General features: G+C 42.3%; 1 long non-coding RNA gene across 1 annotated transcript; it reads left to right on the top strand.

The window, feature by feature from the left end:
- The first annotated feature begins 3,157 nt into the window (after positions 1 to 3,157).
- On the top strand, positions 3,158 to 18,139 carry LOC107315927. Its single transcript, XR_004307764.1, has 4 exons — positions 3,158 to 5,737; positions 6,501 to 6,573; positions 9,151 to 9,958; positions 11,501 to 18,139. It is a non-coding gene; the product is annotated as an uncharacterized LOC107315927 (long non-coding RNA).
- Positions 18,140 to 21,987: the final 3,848 nt, after the last annotated feature.

Genomic DNA, 21,987 nt, shown 5'->3' with positions numbered 1-21,987 from the left:
CCCTTTCCCTCCCTTTCCCTTTCCCTTCCCTAAAAAAAAAAAGCGACTAAACTCTTATTAATCTATAATAAGAAAGACGCAAGCTTATTCTCCCTTTTGTCCCACTATTTCCTTTCCCTTTCACCTTTCCTTTCCTTTCCCTTTCCTTTTTCCCTCTTTCACCTTTCCCTTTTCCCTTTTCCCTTGTCACCCTTTCCACTTCCCCTTTCCTTTCCCTTTCCCTATCCTTCCCATTTTCCCTTTACCCTTATCCCTCTTCACTTTCCCTACGCCAAATAACGACAAATCCCTTTCCTTCTCCCTCCCTTTCCCGTTCCCTTTCCCTTTCCCTCTTCCTGATTCCCATTTCACCTTTCCCTTTATCCCTTTCCCTTTCCCTTTCCCTTTCCCTTTCCCTTTCCTTTCCCATTTCCCTCTTCCCTTTCCCTGCTGCTTTTCCCTTTCCCTGCTGCTGTTTCCCTTTCCCTGTGCTTTTCCCTTTCCTTTCCCTTTCCCTTTTCCCCTTTCCCTTCCCCCCTTCCCCTTCCCCTTACACCTTCCCCTTCCCACTTCCCCTATCCCCTTTCCCTTCCCTCCATACTCTTCCCCTCCCCTTGCCCCTTCCCCATCTGATCCCCCTTCCCCTTTCCCCTTCCCTTCCCCTTTCCCTTCCCCCTTCCCCTCATCCCCCTTCCCCTTCCCCTTCCCTTTTTTTTCTTTTTTCCTGGGAAGTAAAACCCACCCCTTCCCAGACCTCATTTCAGGGCTGGCAGTGGAAGCAAGCAGATCTTGCTGGAGATCTCTGTGTATCTGAGGCCTTCCAAAGGTAAGCATCAGCTTTCATTTGTTTCTGTGCCCACAGGTGTTGTATTTGAGCAAGTCCTCAATTGCCATAGCACCGACCTCCAGGGAACATTACTAGTGATAAGTGTCCAACCAGACTCTACATCGCTGATCATAACCCTCTGAGCTCAGTTAATCAGCCAGTTCTCAACCCATCTCACCAGTCCATTCATCTATCCCACACTTTCTCAGCTTCCATATCAGGATATCATGGGAGACAGTATCAAAAGCCTTGCTGAAGTGTGACATTAAATTGCACTGAGGGCAAACTTCAACTACTCTTCTCTGCAGACCACACACCAAAAGAAACTGTACTTCAGAAAGGTTATATACATAGTTTATGCACATATCTGTGTAAATGCATACAACATGCTATTAAATAAGAATATTAGGAGCTTGGCCAGAGAAGACATCCAAGATCCCATACACTTTGCACACAGCTTTAAAAGCAACACAAGATCTCCTGCCAAACTACACAATGCTACAAAATAAACTGCTTTGCTCACTGTGTAAAACTTAAAAGTAAAAATCCAGAGCCAGTCCCTTGTGAAAGGCATCACACAGAGTCTGCTACAAATACTTAAAGGTCAATTGTTCCTTAAGGTTAGGAGTATAGATCAGAATAGTTTTTTGGTTTTTGTTTTTTTTTTAAAAAAAAAAAAAGAAAGAAAAAGAATAAGTGGATTAAATCTTAGAATAGATAAATGAAAGGGATAAATTAACAATAGGGGTTGAAAATGAGTTTGTTTGCAGTGTTAAAAATATTCTGATATTATTTTCTTTTCGGTGGTTTCTTGCTTCTGCACATCAGGGCCTAATAAACCAACAGTGTGTAGTCCCTGAGTTTGTAACAAACATGCTGTTTTTCTAATTAAAAATGTCCTACATTTGAGCCACTTTTAAGTAACTCAGAACTGTGGTCCTAAAATAGAAGGTCAAAATTTCCTGAAGCTCTCTTGACATGGAGTAGTCTTGGTCCTTTCTGACTCACAAGGGCAAAGGCTCATGGCTCTCTGTTCCCCAGATTGTCTCAGCTACAGAAGGAAGAAGACGGTTGATTTGAATGCTAAGGAGGTAAGAGCCAGACCAGGTGGCAAGGGAAAAAGACATAGGAGTGACGTGAAGCAGCTTCAAATCCCTTGTTGGTGGGTAGAAAATGTCTTTTTTTTTTTTTTCCTTTTTTTTTTTTTTTTTTTTTTTTTTAACAAAAATTTCTGAGTGTGTCCTCAGAGAGACTGGGATGTTTCCCACCTGTCTGTGAAAATGTTCTGTGGAGATGATGTAGCAAAATACACGCAGAATGTGGTAAAGCATATTTAAAAAAATTCTAGGGAAACAGTCATCTCAAACTAATGATCTGCATAGAATGTAGAAGCCCAGAAAACAATGAAGCTATGCTCAGACAAACAGCTGTAACATGCATGCACAATGGATATGCCAGCTGAAAAATTTTGGGATGGTGTAAGGTGTGGTTGTAGTTAGATCTATTTTTCCTTGGCCCATTTATTAAGATCATATGATAATGAAAGTTTTGTGCTGTCTTGAATTATGGATGTGTTTTGTCATAGACTGTCTGGTGTATAGTCTGTTCCCTTGTAGGGATTTTTGGTCCATTTTCTTGGTGGTTCAGCTTCTGTTTCTCAGACCAGTTACTGTCTCGGGAAGAGGCTTTTGTAAACAATGTTAGAACTAGTAATTATTCTCATCTTGTCATTGTGAAAGTGATGTTCATCTTTACCCTCCTCCCAAAAACTGTTGGTGAATGCTGCCACAAAACCACAGCACAGATCTTTGTTATTGCTAAGCTTCTGCCAGCCTCTCTCTGTAGAATAAAACATGTTGCTTACCACTGACTTTATTTGGTGTTAGGTTGCATGCAGTATTCAGGTATTGCACAGACACCATGCTGGATTAAGTTCCGGATGGTTTCACCCTCATGGTCTGAGAGGGTGGCTTCCAGACTGTTGCCTGTAGCCATAGATTATTCACCAGTGCTCATCTAGCTTTGGCTGTACTCCTGAAGTAAGAAAATAAAACCTTTTATCTTTTCCTCATCAGCTCTATGTTTTATCAGTTCACTCAAAGAACCGTGGCTATCTGCTTGGGCCATCCTTTGTAGTGGCTAGTACTTAATGAGTGGTCTTGAGCAGTGCAGATCCTGAGTGAACTATGTCTGTAGGAAAATGAATGCTGCTTTTCTGGAGCATGTATGAGTTTGGTATAGCTTTATTGATCCTGTGATCCTTGGACATTTTGTGTGAGCAAGATGGATCTTGGGAGTGAGGTGCAGTGGAGAAAGAAGATTCCTCAAGAATCTTTTCACAGGCTAGCATTATACAGGTCTTATAAATACAAGGATATGTGCAAGCCACAAATGGAGAGGGATCCAGGTCAAGCAGACAGAGAATGGTATCTTCAGAGTCAGTGGAGCCTGCTGTCCAGGCAGGGAGTTTTCCTGGGAGCACCCTGCGTCAGACACCATTTGCTTGATACCACATCTCTTGCTGAGGCCCTGCTACCCAGAGGCATCTCACCACAGTATGAACCGGTCTGCCAGCTCTGGCTGGTTCTTGAGCAGGGCTTGTGGTGTGGGACCAGATCCAGCAGGAAGTTAAGGCTTAGTGTGGCACAGGGAGAGGTTCTGGCTGAGCACCAGCGTGCTGTGATGTTGAAGGCCAATTGCAAAACCAAGAGCTGGGGGGGGGGACTGAGGGAAGTAACTCACAAAGTCACAATCCAGGGAGGCATTTAAGGTCAAGATCTAGGTGTAAATGATTAGAAATGAAGGAGGGAAGAAAAATGTGAAAAACAGAGAGCACAGCTGTGTTTAAAGAAGATCAGAGGACTTGAGGAAAGAATAGGTAGCTTTGGGAAACTGAGGGCAATGTTGATGCATGGGCAGAACCTGCACCATAAATCTTGGCACAGCTGCAAAGCAGCAGATGTTTTTGTGCTGTTGGGATACTCTGTCTGATCTGCCTGTGACATGCCCAACCCAGCTACAAAGGCCCACAGCTGAGTGGTGTCAGTCTGACAACTCAGTTTCACCGTGCTGCTTTCTCATTCCCCTTTCTCAAAAGAACTGGGAGACAAAATGTTATGAAAAAGGCTCACAGGTTGAGATAAGGATGGGAATATCGCTCACCAATTACTGTCATGGTCAAAACAGACTTAATGTAGAGATGAATGTAATTTATTGCTTATTACTAACAAACTAGAGCAGCAAGAACTAAAAGCAAACTACAAATGCTGTCACCTCATCCAACCCTGTCCCATCTCCTTTCTCTGAATGGTGTGGGGAATGGAGGCTGCAGTCAGTCCATAATGCTTTGACTTTGCTGTGGTGCTATGTCTTGGTGTGGTCTGCCATTGTGGCCTGGAGCAGTGTGCCAGTAGAAGGAGTCTGTGACTGGCAACCTCAGGGTTCCCTTGCCACCAGAGATTTGTATTGAAAAAATACAGTATGAACTTTCTTACCAATGCTGGAGAAACCATAAGGTAGTGAGGGATAATTACACTGCTTCTGGTTTTGCTGAATGATTGTAGTGCCTCTTCTCCTTCACACTGACTTTCTTTGAAGCAAAGGGAGCTGAATGTAAGTTTGATTAGTTACTGCCAGGACAGAAAAGGCAGAGGAAGATGAGAGGTTGATAAATGGAGACAAGCTTTCTGTAGAGAGTAATTCAAGCTTTCTTGTACAGCGTGTGACTTTTCCCTAATGCTGCAATGCTTAAATCATTGCATTTTGAACGGCCATCTGTAAGAAGCTTGTTCTTCCCTGACAAATTATATATAAATTATATACAGATTCTGAGAAAGCTGTGTTTATAGGAGCTGATTACTCATTAAACAATTCCAGCACTAACTTCACTTTTTAACAAATTACTGCTGTTATATTTTGGTAATCTCTGTCTAAACAGAATAATATCAGTGACTAATACAGTTATCCGTTATACTGTGTCACCATTTTCCCAGCAACTTCCCACTCAGCCTTTGGCCAGTTTCAAGCAAAGCTGATGGTGGCCTGACATTCTTAAAAGACAGCAAGTTTCCCCAGGTGTGAAAACACAGTGAGGTTATCAGCTTATTTGGACTTCCTGTGGTGATGTCATACCCACTTTCCCCAGACAAATAACCGAAGGGCTGAACACTTCTGAAGGCACAGCTATCAGCGTTGTGCAAGCAGCAAAGCTAATGGTATGCCAGTCTCCTGTGGTCATGTCTTATGCCTGGATTCCCTAATGTAAAATCTAAGTGACGCTTGCGCCATAACTTTCTTCATTATAAAATCTCCCCTTTTCTTGTCTGGTTTTGTGCCGTTTGGTGAATGTACTTTGGCTGGAATCCTGCTGTCAGATTTTCTTTAAATTGTTCAGTGGGCATGAAGCAATTGTGAGAAGCAACGATGTCAAAGACAGAGCAATCACATAAATCTGCATTAATTGCCACAGCATTACAATTTTGCTGCCCTGCAATAGAGCAGAGGAAGCGGAGGATGGAGCGGAGCGGAGGAAGTGATGCAGGGGATTTCTTTAGTACTCTCAATGCCTGCCTTGGACAACTTTCCCACCAAAATAGATATCAACATTTGTGAGATAGTTAACAGTGGCAAGGGCTAAGCAGTCCTGTCTGTAAACCTGTGAGGGTCACAGCTGCGGGCTGCAGGAGACATTGCTCCAACAGTGCAGTCAGTACTGTGCATTCTGCCTTGTTTCTGGGGAGGCTGCCGAGCACTGAGGAGCTCTCATCTGCAGAAGAGCAGGGGCCTTAAAACTTTGGTGTTGTGGAGAAGTGGGGATGTTGGTGTTGGAGGAGTCTGCTGGCATATCTGTATATCTCTTTCCAGGAATGAAGAGGCCAAAGATCACTCCACAGAATTTCTTCATCCCACAGGATCCATTTCTTTACGAGCAATGTAAGCATGGTCATTCTGAAAGCCTATTTTCTTGTCTCTTTATGTTTGACTTTAAGGAGCCTATTTCTGGTATTTGGCTCGATTTTATTTGATAATTTGAATTTCATTCTTTTATATAACTAGTCTAGCCCTGGGGACAACTCTGAGTCTGCAGAGGTCTCCTGACTTCTATTCATTACTGGTTTCAATCTTCTCTTGTGTGTGCGTGATTAATATAAATGAAGCACTGATCAAATGTTTTTTGATGGCAGTAACTGAAAAGGCAATGGAACGTGCAGAAATTTTTCCTCGGTTTTCTTATTAGCTTTTTTTAGCATCTTCTTGCCTCTGTGCCACAGAATCTATAGGTGCCTCTCTTACAAATGTGCATTTATACACACAGCAGATCTATAGAGATCTCTGTTCAGGAATAGAACAGAAAGCATCTGCCAAAACCACAGGCATAATCTGTTTGGAAAGTGAATAGAGGAGCAAAGACTGAGGAGAGGTTTCACCATTTGGTGTCTATACAGTAGTTAATGCATAATGAATTTTCTGTTGGCAAATAGGCAGGTGTAGCATCTTTGCATCATGTTATTGACATTATTGCCAGCTAAGTCCTAAGGCCATCTGTAAAGAAAAATGCTTGTAACTCTTTACAATTTGAATGGTATGTCCAGATCAGCTTGCTGAGACAGGATTTTGAAGAAAAAAAAGTATGCAAACTAAAAATCTAATTGCCTGCCAACTGCTGGTACCCTGTCACCTGTGCTAACGTTTACAGGTTCTTAAAGGATCCTGGGTGCACAATAGCTTCAGGGAGGTCTGAAGGTGCGGGTCTGAGCTGTGACTCTCAGGTATGTTGTAGGGAAGGCTTTGTGAGTGCCATTTATATTGTTCTGGGAATTGGAAGAAGCTTGGGTATAATTGCATGGAACTGGGAGTTTATCTAAGTCCTTACTGGTTTATGGTTCAGAATAAAATCCAGGCATTTGACTGCTTTATTTGCTGTGCAAATGTACCTCCCTACCCTATGGCTGCATTCCAAGATGCCAGCACTGGTGGAATTCTCCCCCATGCAAAGCAGGTGATTTTTTGCCTTTTGGCAAGATAAGGGAGATTGCTCTCCCACAGGCTTTTGAATATCTTGTGTAAATCAGTAAAATGTCAAGTACTCTATTAAAACCTTGGTAGTAGAAAGGTTTTATTTTTGGTTATAATTTGTTTGAGTGGAGAACCTACTGGGGTAGCTCCCACTGACTTTAGTGCATTCAAGATCAGACTTGATGGGCTGTTTCTTCTGAGATTTCCTGGTAAGGTGATTCTTGTTCGGCACAGAAAAAATATTTTCCAATCACATTTCCATTTGTAGCTGTTAATTCACTACAGCAAACTTCCAAAGTAGCCCCTGCTGTTTCCTGACCTTTGACCAAATGTTCTAATAGTTTCCCTATTAGCAGTAAGTAGATGTAGAATTTCGGATAGAACTAAGTTTGTAGCAAGGACTACATTTAGTTTATATTTTTTTCCTTTCTTTTTTCATTAGGGACTGTTCTGATTCTGTAGGAGTTTTTGTTGAGTGAAAAAATAAATAATATAGCACAGATGAATTGCTGCATTAATTATAGAAGAAAAAGTCCTGATGTGAATATGTAACCAACAAATTATTATTACAGGAATCTCTAAGTTATGAAAACATTTCTAAGATGTGAAGGTCAAGTCCCCAGTACTGTTCACTGCAGTTTTTGCTTGGGTGATTGGGTTTGATCTGTTGGTTCCGTGTGGTGCTAAGAGCTCGAATCTTCTCAGCAATGGTTGGACATTGCATTCAGGTTCTGAGAGCTTACATAGGTGCCAGCCTAAAGGTTTAAACAATATGGACATCAAGCTTTCTCATGCATCAGTGCAGAAGTATTGAATGCAGTAGAGTTTCTCTCATTTAACCAGTAGGGAATTTAGTTTTCTAAACTTCTTAGTTTTAGTGATTTTACTGAGCTGAAAGGGAATCATGACACCAGCAGTTACTTTTGTCATTATGAAACGTGACTCTTTCTTTCAGTGATATTTAAGTAGACTTGCTCTTTCACATTTCACTTATGCAGACTCAGGTCCATTGCCTCGCTGGAATCCAGGAAGGGAAAAGTAGGGCTTTGAAGCATGTAGCAGCTCCTACCCTAGTTCTGTGTAGGAGGCAAGCTCTTGCCTGAAGTGCAAGGAAAGCCAGTGGGACTCAGCAGAAACAGTGTCTGTGGTGCAAGGTTTAGCTCACAGCTCTGAGAAGTGCGTGGGTGCCACAATGCCCTGTACCATGATGAGGAGCAGCCTTATGCAGGGCTTGCTGTGCCATGTGCTCTTACAGCTCCCGGGGCAGGGCAATGGCATGTCCTGGAAGAGGATAAAAGTCAATGTCTTGCCTAGTGTGTGGTAGGAGGGAATAATACAACTGCTTGCTGATTTTGGATAGTCTTATTCGAGGTCAGTGAAAAAAAGAGAGTGAAAGAGAGGAGGAAGAAAGGAAAAAAAGAATGAAAAAGCTTTCTGTCACATAGACAGAATGTAATGGGCAGTGCACTAATGTTTGTCTTTGCACCTAGCTGTAAGACAGCTCAGACAAAGGAAAAAAGGAAATACAGCCTGTGCATGGTTTCATAATGGTCAAAGAGAGATCTGCATACCACTGCAAATAAACTTTTGCTTAGGATGAGAACTGAGGGAAGGAAGCAAACAAATAGAGAAAGCAAATCTCAAGCAGGCAGGCAAGGGAAAACAAACCACTTCCATGTAAACACTCGTGGAAACTGTGGCCAGTATATCATACCAGACTCAGATGAAGGGGCAGCAGCTGAGACCTTCAGCAGGTTGATTCTGTTCATAACATCTTATTTCTCTCTTTTTCAGCCACGCTGAGTGAAATATTTGGGGGTGGGAGTGCTTGTACCACAGTAAAGCAGAACTGTTCCAAAGGGGAATTGAGAAGTGTTTGAGTGGGAAGATGGAGGGACTTAGCTAGCTCTGGTTAGACTGACAAGATGTCTGGTTTTTAAAGGGCAGAGGGGGAAGAACCTTCTTGCGTTACTGTAAGGGAGAGGAAGAGATGCTGCTGTACTGAGTTTGATGAGCAGTGGAGGAGCTTGGGCAGAGATTCCTGTCTTCTCCAGTCAAGAAATAATGACGGAAGGAGGATAAAAATGGCTAGCACTACTGCTTAAAGGGTGGACATCTTCTATCTTGCTGGCAAAACATCTGGAACTTTTTGTCAGGGTAGGAGTGCAGTCTACATATTCTAAAATTGTCCAATTTTAACTTATTGTTACAGTGGTCTACCTGTTTGTAAAGCAACTGTATTAGCTGCTGCCTGAGAAACATGATGTAATCGTTCAGCTCCTTTTCTTTTGTTAACTCATCACATTTTCTCCTTATGTCTGTTTCCACAGTGCTTGCTCTGCCTATGCCTCAGCTGATGACATCAGCGGCTTTGTAGACATATCCTGTCTCTTCTTTCATCTTCTTGGTGTTAGCCTGGTTATTTCTACAAAGTACAAACCAAGACTACTTTACAGAGAAGGCAGGAAACAAGAGAGTTATGACACTGGAAATGGCCTATTGTTTCTTCTCTGGCAAACTCCCTCTGGACAGCAGTTCTGGGAACTAGCTCTTTTTGTCAAGTGTTTGTTGTGAGATGTGTTAGTGGTATATACCATGGTGAATTTGCCAGGCATAGAGATTCCCTTGGGGAAAAGTGCAAAGAAGCACATTGGGCTGTCTCCAGAAGCAAATGTTCAGAAATGCTCTGCAAAGGTGTCTGAAACCTGAACTGTTTCCCATCCTTAGTAAGGATGAACACTGTCAGGGAACCCAGTTGCTAGAAGCAGTGCCTCCTGAAAGATGGGACTTCTGATTCTTACTTCTGACTAGGACAGAAACTTGGGCTTCACAGAAGTACATTCTATGATAGACGAGAGAAAATGAAGATCCTCAAGGGAAGGTTAAGATAATTCCTCTTCCTTCCAAAACTGCCTTGCAGAATCAGTGGAAAATTTCTGTTCAGAACAAGGTCCTTGGCAAGGATACACCACCATCAGGTGAGAAGCAGATGCCTTCAAGACCATGCAGAGCATTTCAACATTCTTCTTCCTGTTTGCTCCAGGTGTATCTCAAAAAATAAAGCTGAGAATGATCTTGCCTGTCATACTGAACTGCACATGATGGTGATTTCCGAGCAAGAAGATACAAACATAACAGGTAGGAGGGGCCGCTCTGGGACAAGCTATTTCTGTTGCCAGAACAATTATTGATTCAGTCCTTGAGTGCTCTCAAGTTACGGTAGAGGAAAAATGTAACTGGGAGTACCTTGTAGCAATTGTCCTGGTGGTGACAGACTGGTACCTGCTGATGTCCTTCCTGAGCGCACAAGGAGAGAGCTGTATGTAGGGCATACTGGGGAGGGTGAAGTGAACAGGCTGGGCTTTGCAGTGTGATGATGCACACTCCTGCCCCAGTGGAGAACAGGCAGAGCTGGACACTGATCAGCAGCAACTGAGAAAAGGCTCAGGGCTGGCATAAGATGGCCTTTGAGGAGCAACTGAATTGATTATCTCTATGGTATATCAACAGAAAAGGTCTCAGATTCTGCTGTATTTCTGTCCCTAGCACTGGGATATGCCAGCATCCATGGCAGAAAGTCAAGCACATCCCAAGAAAATGGATTGCTTGAGGTTTGAGAATAGGAAGGTGAAGGAGAAAGATGTGACTCTACATGCAGCTTTGCTATTATTTTTGACCCCATCATTTAACAGTGAAGGAGGAGAAAAGCCAAGCTTTTGTAGTTGCGAACTATATGGAGCCATTATCATGTCATTTATCATGTGAAAGTTTTATCTTCTGCTTTAAGTGCTGTGGCTGCAGATGTTTGAACAGTATAGCTTTCTGAAAATCAGTAAAATCTCTTCATTTGCAGTTTCACTTATTGAAAATTTAAGAATATGGGAAAATGGGTTGAAATTGGCTCAATTAATAAAAGCAATATCCAAATATATATTTCTTTTGATGTTTAGGTCATAGAATTATTTTGGGTCAAACATCTCATTAGACATCAGACTTGTATGCACTCTTTCCTCTTCCTTTCTCCTTCTATATTAGGCAAAAGGAAGTTCTGTTCCTGTGATCTTTTACCATGACGCAACACATTATAGCCTTTAGATTTGGCTTTTTCCTGCATATCTCAAAACCAGAGACATCTTCAGTTCTGTATTTTTATTCTCTCCATGCGCAGATGGAAGTGAATTTTCTGCAGCCATTGCATAACACTCCTGGCAGCCATTAGGTGCTACCAGCTGTCTTGGAGTCCTGGTCTGAGTGTTTTGGCAAGGAGACGTTGCCCTGTTAGGATTCTACTGTAATGCACATTGGTAGAAATCATAGAAATCAGTCAGGACAGCCATCTAAACATGAGTAAAATCTGATCTAAAAAATTTACAGGGGACTGTTTCTTGTAATCAGTCTAAGTATTACTTAATGCCTTTTGCAAACAAGGAAGCACTCTGACTATGGCTAGATGTGTACAATTAGCTGTAATTAGCTGCACTACTTACAGCAGACATTTGGAAAATATCCTATCCTGACACTGGTCAGGCTAAGGAAGAAAAATAGCAGTTGAGCACTACAGACACCCTAAGATCTGTTTTATTTCTTCTTGCTTTCTTTAATTTGCAATTTATTTTTATTTATTTATTTATATATTTTAAAATATATATATATATTTAATCTGCTTATCTTCTCTTACAGCCTCCACATGCCCATTGGATCAGATACCAGTATGCTACCTCTTGCAATATTTGTGGTCTACTGCCACATCCCAGAGCTGCCAGCCTCTGACCTGGACCTGCTTCTCTCTCCAAATGATATGCTTGTCTCTAATTCCACCTTGGCATGGTAGCTACCCCACTTTGCCCTCTAGACACTCTGTAGGGCACAGTAAAGCAATATTGAACTGGTGCATGTAGCACTAGGATATTGAAAAATCCACCTCATGGCAGAGTGAGCCTGAAGATGCCTGCAGTTAGGGCAGCCACAGGGGTGCTCTTGGTGGGTATTCATCCAGTGCACTGACAAATGAGGCCTCAAGATCCTGAAATCTGTCACTGAGCTTGAAAGCAGCCTAATGCCAGGATGCTAAGGCCTTTGACATAATCTCCTATAACAACCTTTTCTCCAAATTGGAAAGATGTGGGTTTGATGGGTTGTCTGTTCCGTGGACAACAAGCTGGTTGTGAGATTGTACGCAGAGATTGGTGATCAATGGTTCAGTGTCTGGATGGGGATCTGTGACAAGTGGTATCTCTCAGGAGTCAGTACTGGGACTGGTGCTCTTTAACATCTTCATCAGTGACATTAACAGTGACACTGAGTGCACCTGCAGCAAGTCTGCAGATGATACCAAGCTGTGTGGTGCTGTCGACATACCTGAGGGATGGGATGCCATTCAGAGAGACCTAGACAGGCTGAGCAGCAGGCATCATAAGGTTCAACAAATCTAAGTGCAAGGTCTCATGATTGGGTTGTGGAAACTCCCACTGTCAGTACAAGCTGGAGGATGAAAGGATATATCACAGCCCTGCCAAAAGGACTTGGGGTACTGGGAAGCTGGACATGTGCCAGTAATATACACTCACAGCCCAGAAAGCCAACTGTATCCTGGGCTGCATCAAAAGAAGCATGGTCTGCAGGGTGAGGCAGGTCATCTTGCCACTCTGCTCTGCACTGGACCTCACCTGGACTACTGCATCCAGATGTGGGGCCCTCAGTACAGGAAACATGAATCTGCTAGAGCATATCCAGAGGATGTCCACAAAATGATCCATGAGATGGAACATCTCCCCTGTGTGGACAGGCTGAGAGAGCTGGGGCTTTTCAGCCTGGAGAATAGAGGGCTCCAGGGGGACCTGGGTGCAGTCTTTACATATTTAAAGGGGAATGTAAGAAGGAAGGGAACAGACTCTTTAGAAGGTCTTTTTTGATAGGGCAGAGGGAAATGGTTTCAAACTGAAAGAAGGGAGATTTAGATTGGATGTAAGGAAGAAAGTTTATACAGTATAGCAGGAGACTTTCACAGAGGTGGTCAAATTATCATTATCTGGCTCTGATAGTAAGGCAAAGTTTCATAAATTAATAAAATGTCCAAAAGCTGAGTCTGGAGTGCTGGACTGAGTGTGGTGCCTGCACAAGCTTCTCTTCTTTAGGTTCTGTTTAGGCAGTACATCTAATGAACAAGTGATAGCAGTGTGCGTTCCTGTGAAAATACAGACTTGATCTGTGACTCTCTTGGGACTCCCCTGTCCTGTATCTCCCTACTTCTCAGCCTGGACTCTGGCCAGGTCCTTTCCAGCTCAGTCTTAGGTTCATGTTTGCATCCCATATCTAATCAGCTGATATTTCTAGCTAGATCCCTACTATGTATTTATAGTTCTTCCTAATTATTAGGACTGTCTTCCTACAGTCTCAAGCTAATCTGTTCTGTATCTTCTCCATGACAATGTTACTTTGAACCCCTGGATAGAGATCTATTGTCTCTAAGTCACCAGCACTGCTAATCCCAGGGTGAGGCAGACAAGCGGAAGAGGAGAAACATGTCATGAAGTAGAAAGCGAATTTTGACAAGTGTTTGTATTCTGGACATCTGTACTACTGTGGCTACATAAAGGAATTGAACGTAAAGGTCAAAATATGGACATATCAATGTCTGCAGTTGCAGTGCATTTGCAGTAATGCTCTGCGTATTTTAACATGGGTGTTTAAATGCCACTATAAATACAGAGTTTGACAGGTTAGTGAGTGAGTGGAGGGGTAGCTGAGATTAACTTTTGTCAAATGCTGCAGTAATCTAAACCACAACCCACCTTCTGCTTCATGCAGGAAGAATAGCTGGGAGCCCTGGAAGGCTTCAGTAACAGCTTGTGGCTGTTGTCATCAGAGCAGTGACGTATTGTGGGGCAGGATGTGTTGGCTGCACTGGGGTCTGGCAGCTGAGGCAACCAAACACCAAAGTTTAGCCTTAGGAATACAGAACCTTTTTTTGATTGCAGTGTTACAGAGCTGGTTAATGATTAAGAAATTCATTAGAATGGTTCACAAGGAGCTGCAGCCACAAGAAGAATAAGGCTTATGCTGAAATGAAATTTTGTAGACTAATTCTAGGAATTAACTTATTTTAGAAAAATTGTAGCTACATCAGTTCTTCTGGCAATGGTCTGGTTGCATCTTCTATGAAAATACTGAGAAAAATGGATAAAGTAGCAAAGGTGTCATGGCAGGGGTCAAAGGACTCTGGTTAGCACAGCGTGTTAATATCTTACTCTTGTAATACGTAACAGAAATCCAGTGATTTAATAATTCAGTAGAAGCTGAGAAATGCATTCCAATTCAAACATGAGGACAGTAAAGGACATCCAGTTAAAGAAGTAAATTGAATATTTGTGGCATTATTACAAGAAGAATGAATCAGTAAAGAGAACTCTTCAGCAGATCTCTAGCATGACAGCAAAATAAAGGAAACACATATCATATTGTATCATATAGATAAGCCTAGGGGAACACAAAATTTATCCTGATTTATCCAACATTTCCTCTGGAAATTCAAATCCCAGGTACTGTAATACCCCAACAATCCCATGCAGAGCCCAATTCCATGGGGCTCCTCACACATCAGTATTTAGAGAATATGAAAGAATGTGCTGGAATAGGCTGACCTAGTTATGACAACAGATTTTGCCATTTATAAAATACTTGTAAAAGGCGCCTGGTTAGGGATGAAGGAAATTCTTTTCAACCAATTTATTATTTTTCTGGCAACTATTTTTGGTACTTAAGCAGAATTTATGCAGTTAGTGCTTCCTTTGTTGAGATGGTAATAATACCTCTGCAGAATTGTAGCTATATTTAAAATTACTGACTGACTCGAGCGTCCAAAATGCTGAAGGGAGCAAGGACTGACATTAATAATATACCAGCATTTTTGCAAATTACAGTATGGAGTTAAAATATAGTATTGCAATTACACTTGATTGTTAGCAAAAGCAGACAATTTATATAGCAATGCTATATCTTTTCTCTTTCCTAAGTTACTTGCAAAAATGCTATGAACATATATGAATTGTCTGTTCAGTTGACCTTGTCTTCATGGACAAGTGAAGGACAGTCCTAGGTAGGTGCTGAATATCTCCACTAAAGAAGACTCCGGCCTCTCTGTGCAACATCATTCCAGTCACCCTTACAGAAAGGTTTTCCTCATGTTCAGTCTGTGCTGCTTGTGTTTCTTTGTGCTTATTGCCTTTCCTAACGTAATGATTGACATAAGTCGTCTTCTCTATGTAAAAGGCTGCTGTAAAAAGGAAAAGGAACAGTATCTTCTCCATGTTGTAGTGGATGTGGCAACGTGTAGACAGCTGGATCTGCGCCAAGGATTCTCTAATGTTAGGACAGACTACTTAACAGTGGAGATTGAGAAATATCAGTATGAATTTCCTGGAGAGATTTGAAGTCTCCATCTCTGGAGATAGGGCAAAAATATTTTAGTTCATCTTGCTTCAGGGCAAGGGACTGGGATAAGTGACCTTTTAAAGTCCTTTGATTCTGAGAAAGCAACCAGCAGCTTTTAAGGCAGGGTTGTCTATGTTTGTTTTAAGGAGGCTGCAATTTCCAGCTCTTTTTTGTCTAAATAGGAACTCGCACTGGGGTTCATTGTTTAACAGGAAAAATTCTTGAGTTTCACCTTAGCTGGAAGACTTAATTTCCTGTTTGATATCATAAACAATATTGTATTTGCAGAGAAGAAATTCCCAGATATCTTATTTTAAAAAAAGAACAGAACAGCAACATTCAAAAAAAACCCAAAGAACTGTGCAGTATGACAAAGTAAAAAACTTTCTAGTATAACACTACCTTTTAGCAAGTTATTTCCTCTTGCTACCAACTATAATCTGATCCAAATTAATTACATTTAGGCCCTCAGAATAAAGTAGATACCTTGTATTTCAGTGTCTAAAAGTGAGTTCCCAGTGCTGAGCTACTGATCTCCTGTGGCCTATCAGGTTCACAAAACAATTCCCCATCTGCCTTACCTGCAGCATGCAAACTACTTGATAATATGACAGCCCAACAGAGGAATAAGAATTTGCTGGAATAGAAAGAATCATTTTCAAATGTACATAGCAATGAATACTTGATTTCATGTGATGGAACAGCTTCAAGTTGGGTCCTCGGGTAGCCCAGACTCATTCTTCTGGAAGGTGGGAGATTTGAATGCAATTTTCTGCTCCAAACCAAGGAAGGGGATTCCAGCCTGGTTCTGCTACACCTTACGAGTTCTATAGTCTACTGTGCCAATGTGCATATGGTTAGAGTGGAAGAATGGGGAAGAATATCTGACTTGCATTTCTGTGTCTGTGGCAAGACACTAACATGATGAGCATTATCCCATTTTAGAATGTGACTTCTAATCCAAGAAGGTTATTTGAGTTTTTTAGATTTAAGAAGCCTGCTTTTGCTTTTTGGCTGTGTCATGGACTCCCCCTGTAGATTTATTTGTTCTAAGGCTGTCTGTAAGTCTGCCCAGATTTGTTAACAGTATAAGCTGATGACTGATTAGATCCTCAGGTGAAATGCTGCCTAGGAAAAAAAAAAAAAAAAAAAAGAAAAAAAAAGTTCTCTTTTCTTATTTTAGTGATAGTTTGCCCCTTTGATCCAATTGCTGACTTGAATCCATGTAGAGAAAGATTTCACATGAATTCCTATTTTGAACTACTTACAGCTTCTAAAGCTTACTTTTCTTTGCTGAAGTTTTCTGGAGGTGGTTGCTGTCCAAACATGATGATTTACTTTGACCAGCAACATTTTCAGTCACAGTTGGAAGAACCATTTCCTCTATGTATTTAAGAAATGAATACACGACCCTCTTTCTTTGGAATAGTTCCACAGCTGAGAAGAAAGTAGGAAAACACAACTTCCTTCTGAAAAATACTTTTGCACATTCTGTTGGTAGTTTGTTTGGACTTCAGTGAGTTCAGGGACATTGAAAACTGAAGTTCCTGGAGGATCTGTACATCTTGTGAAGTATGTAGGGATGCCCTTAGTGGAAGGAGCTGGTCTCTGAAAGACTTGACTCCAGCCCCTATGCAGAACAGAGCCTTTATCTTGTGTCCAGCCTCAGAATTCCAACTCATTAATTTGCTCACCTGTTTTCATTCTCAAATGAACAAAAACATACCTAAGAATTTGCACTGACAGCCAGCTAAGAGTCTCACAAACTGAAGAGGAAAGCAATGAGGGAAGGAGAAACAGCCCCACAAATTTTCTGTGCACCTCCTTGGCTCTCCCCTGCAGTGTATATCCCCTTGCTCACCAGGTGAATGCGATGCTGTCCTGCATTCCATAGGCACTGAGATGCAAGTACCTTGAAGGGAGGCCTAAGCTTAGGGAGACTAGAAAGCACCTGTTAGCATAACTGTTCAACAAGTTACTTAACACATGCTTCCAAAAAGCATGCCTAAGAGTGCCTGTCCCTGTGACCTATTACTTACACAGCACTGAGTAGCACTGCTCATTACTTTCCTCATAGGATGTTTCGAAGTTCCTTATAGCAGCATGTCTGATGGCAGGGAAAGGCCTTTGAGTGCTGCAGGGAGATTGGGATGAACTCCTACAAGAAGGCCCTTTCTCAGGGGAGGAACATCTCAGTGAGGGAACTGTGTACCTTCCACCAAAAAAAAGCTTCTTTGCTAAATTATTTATGCTAACAAAAAGCATAATATGTGGAGTACTTTGCAAGCTCTTATATCTCATGGCACAGAATTGTATATTTTTAAGCAGTAATGATTGTTCCAGTTTTTCTAATTGAAGCAACAGCCACAGATCTTGTAATGCTAAAAAAAAATCTTGGCAGCAAGCTCCCTGAGGTTGCTATTCCCAAAGTTCCTATTGCAAGAACAGAAATCAAAACTACGTTTAATGCAGAGTTATTTAAAACGATAGGCTAACTTACAAGTCTGAAAGGGAAGGAAGACGAAACCATTTACAAAAGCATGTTGTAACAATTAAGGGTGTTATTCATAAGCCAGTCGCTCCGAACTGACACTGTCCACCCCTTCTCCTCCCACCTTCCCTAATTAGTTGTTATGATAGAAGATTGCCCCTAAGAGGGACAGGTTTCAGGACAGTTGTCCCCTATTCCCTTGACTTTTTCAGCTGCTGCTAACACCAACCTTTGCATTGTATGTTGTGTAAGCATCAATTTAGTGAATGACTCACAGATGGCTTGTAACTGAACATTTATTAGGGCTTCACTGCAGCATACATCCATGCTGGCACAGGTAGAGCTGCACGTACTTCACTAATGGTGCCAATTCCAGGCTTTGGAGTGCTCTATTTGCAGCCGGAATATTTTACTATTACATTTTCTTTCCATGTGTCGTTAGCATTAAATCTGATGATACCATTCATTGCTGTGCTGCCTTAGAGCTTGGCATAGCACCGTGGGACTTCCTTGAGCCACTTAGTGCTTGTGTAAGTTGAAAGGGAGCCAGGCCGTGCCCATCCTCATACCAGACAAGCCAGTAAGCATCCATTCTGTGGCAATGCAGGTGGCACACCGGTGGAATGTGTCTTCAGGATACGGATGTAGCTGCTGCAGCAGCACGAGGAGCTGGAACTGGTCCAGCCTGGCTCTGTACAGCCGTGCCAAGGCCTCATGCCCTGCTGCAGCCAGTGGGTGAGATGGCAGTGTCCTGCCAGTGAGGGGCCACGTGTGGGCTGTGTGGTGATGGGCTGCCACCTGCTGAGCCACCCCTGCCAGACCCTGATCACTGCCCTTCTGGTTCAGTGGGAAGTTCTGCTTTTTGCAAGTTTCAAGTTTAGAGGAATTCAAAAGTGAAGAGATTTGATTGAGAGGTTCAAATTACCCATCTATTTAGTGGCCACTATCTGTTTCTGCATATAAAAGAGAACACTGTTAAAAACCCAGTCAGCTCCTTCAAGTACGCAAATACTTGTTGTTCTTGCATCATAGAGGTAAACCCATAGCCTCCAGACTTGTACAGGGTGCAGGAAGAAGCAAGACAAGGCCAAAGCAAATGTAATAGGTGAGATGTTCACAGTCAGAAATATGCCAGTTTTTCGGGTGCAGGGGTGCAAGGAGGGCCCTGGTGTGCTGTGTGATCCACTATGCAGGAAGCTGAATGCTGCCCCCCCAGCACTGTTCTCTGGCTCCCTCATGCCTTGGCTTTCAGTTAACCTCCTCCCTGAGTTTGTTCAGTGTCCTCTCTTCTGAATGCTGCCATCACCAGAGTGTTTTGTGCCTGCATTCAGTGAAGAACAGCGCTGTCACAGTCACCGGTTCACTTGGGGAGCAGGAAGCCTTGGCTTAAAGCTGTGGGAAAGAGCCCTCTAGCACTGTCTGCCTTAAAAACCATGCTTTCAGTTTGGAAAGGAACTAAAACCACTGAAAAAGCTATCCAGAACATACTGCTTGTGCGTTAGGTTTTGTCATTGTTCCCACATCTCTCTTAGTTCTCAACCACAGCTTCATGCTGGAGGCCAGATGCACGCAGAAAGCACTTTTCTGCTTGCTAGTAGTGGGACAGAAGGAATGGAAGTGCCCCTTTCAAGTCCAGAATCAAAGTCCTGACAACAGTAAGAGAGGGATGTGAATTACAAGTTTGTATCTCCTTAAAAAAGAGACATCTGTCCAGCTCCGAGGCTTCTTGCAACACAGTTTTATTGTTCTTCCAAATTTGTTTTTATTGTTTTCCTTCTGTCTGCTCCATGCAGGAAATAAACCTATGGCACTCTCACATTTTAGCATGCTTGTTGTACTGGCTGCAAAGAAGCATTTCGGTTTCTGTACTAAGCACTTTTTTTCTCTTCTGTGCATTTTCACAAACTGGCAGCATGCAGTATGACTTTAAAACAGCTATTACAGCAGTATTGCATATTGCAGGCATCCTGGGACCATCTTGCTTTTTTCTGTTGCCAGGCTGTCACTGTGATCTCTCTCCTGTCCTCCTTCAGGTGTCAGGTCTGCTTGCATGAACCATTATACTGTTTGCAGTATGGGTGAGGGGACGGCTGGGTGTGCACTGCTAAGAGTGCCTGGGCTTCTGAGCAAACCCATCTCTCCCGAGGTCACTTTCCGTTTGCAGGGGACTGAACTTCATCTCTCGGGCCTTACATTCCTATATTCCTGTCCTTCTGTTGTTGGCATTTTAAAGTAACAATTGTTCTGCTTTTTAATTTTATTTCCATTTTTATTTTATTTTTTTCTATAACAAATGCAGGTGTTTTGCAAAGCTTTCCTTTCCTGAAGAGGGAGCTTCCCCTTTTTCAAAACATGCCAACTCATTCCCTGGATTAATTTCTGTTTCACTTTCCACTTGCTTTTCTGGTGCTGGGTTTCTACTAACTGTCCAGTTGTGTTAGTCAAAGCCATTTCTGTTGCTTTCATTTTTGTTTCCTTTTTCTTTTTCTTTTTTCTTTTTCTTTTACTTTTTTCTTTTTTTCCCTTAGATCTGAAAAGTGTCATTTTAGATGACTGTCTGCTTACGCAGCATTGTCACTGAGGGGATAGATTATTTCTTGTATGTAGATTGCAGAGCATAGAATAAAGATATCAGAAATAAGTTTCAGCCAGCAGCTGTGGTGGTTACCATCTCCTCACCAGCATGATACTCACTGCAGATGTTTTGAGAAAGAAAGGTGAGAGCAGAAGGTGACATCATGCTAGTGTTATTTTCTTGTACAGCCCGAATTTGAGAATGAGGCCAGAAGCAGGAGGCAATGGAAATGTTGATGTGTTAGTGTGGCTCAGCAGAACTAAATCTCTTCTGGTCCCTGGTACAGCCTCTTTAAGCTTGACAGGTAGCTTTAGACTGCAGTGTAGACATATATGCAGTACTCTGAAAAAACAACTGCATGATATCATCAATCCTCTTTATTTGTTGCACAATGTTCTGGTAAAGAAAAAAAGAACTAGAATGTATGCTGACCATTTGAGTTCGTGGATGCCTGGGTTCAGCCTTGTAGACATCTCCTAAGGAGAAAATGACTCACTGTTCAGGGGCTTTTTTAGAGTTAACCATCCTCATTATACCGAGGTTGGGGAATTCCAGTGTACTGAAAGATAGAATCCACATTCTATTTCACTGCCATATTTTATGAGATTTGGTGCATCCATTTTAACATCTGTCTTATTCAGACCAGTTATATTAAAAGACACCTTAACAAGCCCTAAGAACTTTGGTTCCTGGTGGCCAGATGCCATCTTTGAAGGATGAAACTACAAACCAAGAAAAGCCAAGGTTCAAGTCAAGCAAATGCCAACGTACCTTTAAGCTATATTGCAAACCTTCCTGGGTGGGACGTGGTACAGGGAGCGCCCTACTACCAGGACTGGAGCTATAAAGCATTCCTTCCTTCCTGTCTTGGCTCTATTTCTGCATAACTGTAGCCCAGGAAATAATTATAGCAGTGCCTACACTGCTGATGTGCTGCTTTTCCAAAAGGCAGACATTTTATTCTCCTATACACTCAGACCCTGACCAAAACATGGCAATTGGTAACACTCTGTACCAGAGTATCAGATCTGTACACAGAGAGCACAAACACAGTTATACAGTGCTATTTCTTAATCACACCATAGAGTCCTTAAACATCCAAGTGAATAGATACTAAACCATTCAGCTATGGCTGCCCAAAGGAAGCATGGTGGGGAATTTGGTAGCATAGTATTGGCAAGCTGACTTATCAGGTCATGTAGAAAAAGTGGAATGTTTAGAGGAAAGAGGCTCCAGTGCAGGTCTGAAGGCTTTTCCAGGCTCTTAGCATTTCTGTGGTGTTAGAAAACTGAGAAGGAGCCAAGCCAGGTTTTGGTTAGTTTATGAAAAGCTGTAAGTTTCTGAAGCAAATGTAAGCCCTACCCTTCATTTCAGCTTAGAACAACGTTCAAAACTCTGGTTGCACTCCCAACTGCTTTTCAAGGGCTAAGCTCTGCCCTGCCAGCAGCATAGCCTTTGTGAGCATTCCTATTACACCTGAGGGCACTCAGCCTTGCACTGGGGTTGATTCCCAGCACCTGGCTCCCTGCTTGTATGCCCAGTCTGCTCTGTCTACACGTTAGGGCCAGGTGGCAAAAATTGGGCCTGATTGCAGACCCCATCCTTCAGCTTTTGGGTGGGTTTTTTTGTGTTTTTGTTGATGTTTATCTCTCAATTAGAAATTCTTTCTAG

This window comes from Coturnix japonica, chromosome 6 (assembly GCF_001577835.2).
Source record: "Coturnix japonica isolate 7356 chromosome 6, Coturnix japonica 2.1, whole genome shotgun sequence".
In the NCBI taxonomy this organism is placed as follows: Eukaryota; Metazoa; Chordata; class Aves; order Galliformes; family Phasianidae; genus Coturnix; species Coturnix japonica.
This window is presented reverse-complemented; position numbering and strand designations above follow the sequence as displayed.